Below are 5553 nucleotides of genomic sequence, written 5' to 3'. Positions count from 1 at the left end.
AAAATAAGGAGAAATGCTTAAGGAAAATAGATTTCAAGCTTAAGTTGAAAAATCCTACCTTTTTCACTTGTTTTCCTTGATTTTCCACACTTTTTCTCTTGAAATTCCTCACCTAGGGTTTGTTCTTCCTTTCTTTCCCTCTCTTCCTTGCTTGGCCGAATATTTGGAGAATAATGGGCTGATTTATGCTGATTTTTAAGTTAAATATTAAATTATCCTAAGCTTGACACATGGCATTTTCTTATTAGTCCATTTTTGAAATTTAAAAATTTAAACATTTTATCTCCACCACATGATTAGTCAAAGGTAAAAAATGAGGATCAAGGGAGACCATGTGCTGGAAAAATATCCTAGTGGTGGAAAATTACAATTTTGCCCCTGGAGTGGCAAAATTACCATTTTACCTCTATACTCCAAATTATACCGAAATTAAAAATTTTCACTTCTAAACCTCAAATCATTTTCTAATAAGTCAAATTGTACTCCAATAAGTCAAATGGTGACAAATAAATCTTTTCTAAAATTATTATTTTGTCCCCAAGTGGTAAATGACCATTTTGCCTCTAGATAGTGAAAATTTCAGTTTGACTCCAAATTGATCCTCAAACTCCGAATTACCATTTTAAGTCATCCATGGACTGTGAAGCTCTTAATCTCACCCTAAAATTCCAATTTGATCTAGTTTGAGGATTAAATCAATTTTGTTATACCTCTAGGTACAATACCGACTTTTGTAAATTTTTCAAGACTCTCCTAGCATGCAATCATGCTATCATCACATGTATGTCATGACTAGTATTTTATAAGGTCGGGCTTTACACATTAATAAAACTTTGGAATTGTTTGTCAATTTTTTTTTTTGAAATCTTTGAGGAAAATGTGGTGGAAGTGTAGAAGTAGTTTTTAATTGTGATTTTTCTTCTTTTGAATTTTCAGTAAATTGTTCAACCATAATTTCTTTTTTAGCATATTTTTCAATTTCTTTCTGATCAAATTGAATTGAAATTTCAAAATTTAAATCCTTCCCACTTACCTCTTTTTCATTGCGGAGATTGATTGCCTTACAATGTTTGTTACCTTCTCTTCTTAGGTTGGGTGTAGTATCACTTAGTAAGGTACCATGAGGTTTCGTATCACTTAGTAAGGTACCATGAGGTCTGTTATTTAAAGCACTAGGAAGTTATCCAACTTGTGTCTCAAGGTTTCTTATTGAAGTTGCTTGATTTTGCATGGAGGCATCAGTTTTTGTCATGAATACATAAGCTTTTATCATGACTTGTAAGAACATATCCTCTATTGAAGGCTTTTTCTCTAGCATGGGAGCTCTAGGTGGAAATGCAAGAGGAAAATTTGACTTAGATGCTGATGAAAACCCTTCGTTGTTGCTCCATGAGAAATTAGGATGATTCCTCCAACTAGGATTATAAGTGTTGGAAAAAGGATTGTTGTTATATTGCCTATTTTCAACAAATTAACAAGATTCAAAATAGATGGGACAATTGTCATTGGAATGTCATTCTTCACAAAATTCACACGTTACAAAGGGGTTCTGAATAGCATTAATACTCAATTTATCAATTTTCTTTGTGAAAGAAGCCAATTATGTAGACAAAGAATTAATCGCATTTAATTCATGAACTCTAGTAGTTTTTCTTACACCTAATCTTTCAGATGGCCACTGATAGTTATTGGAAGCCATCTCTTCAAGCAAATCATAAGGCTCATCAATGGATTTACACATAAGTGCAACTCTAGCTGTAGCATCAATGGTAGTTTTAATAGGTCCTAACAAACCATTACAAAAAATTGAACTTGTTGCCACTTAGGTAACCCATGGTAAGGACACCTTATTAACAAATACTTGTACCTCTCCCAAACCTCATATAGTGATTCAGAATCAAAATGCATGAAGGAAGTGATATCATTATGCATTTTTGCTATCTTGGCAAGTGGAAAGAATTTGTTAAGAATTTTTGAGCCAAATCATCCAAAGTGCTAATTGAACTAGTAGGAAGTGAATTCAACCAACTATTTGCTTTATCTCTTAGTGAAAAAAAGAGAAGCCTCAATTTTATGGCATCATCAATAACACCATTAGCCTTGAATGTGTCACAAATTTTCAAAAAATTTACAATATGAGCATTAGGATCATTATTAAGCAAACCCTAAAACTGAATAGAAGTTCAAATCATTTGATTGATTGATGGCTTCATTTCAAAGTTGTTGCCTTGAATAGAAGGTCTTCAAATACTAGAGTAGAGATCTTGTACCGGTGGGACAACATATTCCCTCAAAGACTTGGTATCTTCCCCTTGTTGATCAGCCATTGTTTTCCTTGGAGCAAAAACTTGTTTACTTTTACTCTGAAGTCTTTGAAAAGTCTTTTTGATTTTTAGATCACAAGGAATAATTTTCAAATTTTGTGCTATTTGCATAAAACGACCAAAGTACTAAAAAAATTAAAGAAAAAACAGTCTAGATTAAGATTAAGAATGTTTGGTATTAATATTAACAAGAAAGAAATAAAAATCAATTTCTAGGCAATGGTGCCAAAAACTTGTTTATTTTTTACCCATGCAAGTATATGTATTGCAAAGAAAACATAATGATGAGTAGAATGTTGATCCCACGAGGAATTGAATTAATTCTTACTCTTAATGACTAAAATTACACACCTTAATTTTATAAAAACAATAAAAATTGAATTAAAAAGCAAAATTAAATGAAACTTAAAAACTAAAACTAATTTAAATTTACTCAGAAAATTTTCTTATTAGACTTGATTCACTTCTAGAGCTAAGATTATGATCCCCCTCAATATTTCATCTGATTATTGTCTTTTTCTCTTAACTTAGTTTAATGGATTAAGTTGCTAACCTAAAGTCCTACTTCATTTACAAGTCTATGTCAAGTTTCTCATAAAAATATTTCTCCCAATTAATTTACTAGATGTCTATGCAAAATAAATTGAAGAATGATTAAATAAGGTCATGCTTTAATCTTGGCTACGTATGGTTTATAGATGTATCTCTACCCTATATGCAAATCAAACCGCATAATCAACTAAGTGCATTCGATCATACACTATTCTCTTAAAGGTCTATGTAAATCTCCTTTGTCAAGGTTTAACTTAGATTTTCAATGCAATCTAATTGTTGATTAGGCAAGTAAAAGCATTAAGAATATAAGAGAATAAACAACTTTAAACCAAAAAGCATAAGAAAAAGAGAGATAAATAAATCAGACTGCGTATGGAGTTCAATCATAATCTTAAATAAATAATTTAGTTCTCCATCAAGTCACACATCATCATCATCATCAAATTAAGTTTAATCATCAAAACCAAAACCAAGACCAAGAAAATAAAAGATTAACAAAAAGATAATAAAAACCCAAGAGTTGCAATCTTGATCTCCAAATCTTCTTGAATTCCTTGATTTCTTCTCAACTTTAATAAGCCTTTTTCAATGACTTTGTGGCTTATTCTCAACTCTAAATTTGGTGTTTTGTATTTTTTTTTTACTTTTTAAAAAGTGCTCTTCAAAGATGTTTTTATAAGGCTCAAAGCTATAACAAAATAAAAGTCTAAAACCATTTAAATTCTGAGTTCTATGTTGGCCAAGAAAGAAGTGTATTTGAACAAGGAAATCTTTATCAAACCACGTGCTACTACTATACGAAGGTTCTTTTACCACCTTTCTAGCTGAACTGGGTAAAGTAGTAAACATGAAAATTGCAGAAGTTTTTGTTATCTTAACAATGGTATAAGAATAAACTTATTTTGAGTTCTATAGAGAAAGTTATGGTCAAAATATAGAGACATGTGCAATAGAAGTCTACACCTCAAAATTACTCTCCTTCAATTAAAAGTCCTTATTCCATTAAAAGTTCTTCTTCAATAAACACCTACAAAAGTACAAATAAATCAATACTAACTTATCTTACGTACATTAACACCAATTAAGGCACAAATTTAACTAACATTAGATTTACTCACCTAATTAATTAACTTAAAATAATTAGAGAATACCTATTTAATTTCCATAGATTACTACAAGAACTTAGTTATTATCAAAATTAATTATAAATAACTCTATATCTAAGCTATTTGGCTTGTTTGGGTTGCCTAGCTTGCTTGGGCTTTTGTTTGATGGGCTGCTTGACTTCCCTAGACTAGTTTGAACTTTTAAGCCGTGACATCATTTGCCATTCAATCCAGCAACACCCTCATTGTTGAGAGATGTAGTTTTACATTATGATCGTCCTCTCGCACGTTTTTTCCTTGAATGACCTCATTTTGTGCACTTTTGGCCGTCACGCACTTCTTTGGAATGTGTTGTCTCCTTAAGCACTTGTTACGAACCAATACTCCTATGCGCCAGTCCTTTGGTCTCATAGGGACTTAACTGGTTTCGACGATGCTATGCTCATATCTTGAGCTTTTGGCCCTCATTTTTAGCAATCCCATTGCTACTTATCTTAATCTCTCCAGGACCATACGATGTTCTATTATCGTTTGTTGCTCCTTTAAGTGCAACACTGTGAGATCTCAACCTCTAGAAACCCGTAAGTAGAAGTAGAAGAGATAACACGGACCAGGGATAATTTCGTCATTTCTCCTGGTAAGCCCCTGAAAGTAGTTTTCTAATGTTATTAAGGTCCAAGTAGGCCTAAGGAATGAATGAATGAGGGTAAGATAATGAAGAAGATAGAAATAATGATAATTTTCACGGTATGGGTAAAACAGTCATTTTGCATCTCGGGTCGAAATTTTTAAGTTTTCATGAACCCAAGCNCAAAGAAGTAAAAAGATTGTATAAAGGCAATGGAAAGACAAAATGACCTTGTTAAGGGCATTTTGGTAATTTCATGAGAAATGGATAAACATAAAGCATAAATATCTAAGTTTCTAGGAGGTTCTTCAAATTTCTAGCACTTCTTCTTTTTCTTCTTCTTCCTTTCCCACGTTTTTGCACCCCCCATGGAAGCTTGCTTTGAAACTTCCATATATTTCCTCAAGTTAACCCTGATTTTCATGTTTTTGTGCACCCTTTCATAAAGTTCTTTATGCTCTTTTACTTTTTCACCATAAGACCGTCAAAAACCTTTCTTTATTACACTCTCTTACTAGCTGGACGTTCTAGAGAGAGTGAGAGAGACTTTCCACATTTGTTTGGAAGCTATTGGAAGAGAATTAAGCTACAAAGAAACCCTAAGGTGAGTGATGAACTAGGCTTGGTTTTAAGTTGTTGATAATGGCTAGTGATTGGGATTATGAGCTGTTTTATTGTTGAGGTTCTTTATTCATTTTTAGTGTGATTAGAGTAGTGCAAAGAATAGCCATTTGATATAGTTGGAAGCCAATTAGGAATGACTAGTAGAACTTGAATTAGAAACTAGCCTTTAGACTGATATTAATGTAAATTGGATTGGTTGTGATGTTTTTGTGCATGATAGGTTCCAACGAGGCCCCATAGCCCCGTTTGAACCATTAGTGGAGGTTAGAGTTGATTAAAGGTTCAACAATACCAGTGAGTGAACTTGCATTTGAAA

This window comes from Theobroma cacao, chromosome 1 (assembly GCF_000208745.1).
Source record: "Theobroma cacao cultivar B97-61/B2 chromosome 1, Criollo_cocoa_genome_V2, whole genome shotgun sequence".
NCBI lineage: Eukaryota > Viridiplantae > Streptophyta > Magnoliopsida > Malvales > Malvaceae > Theobroma > Theobroma cacao.
This window is presented reverse-complemented; position numbering follows the sequence as displayed.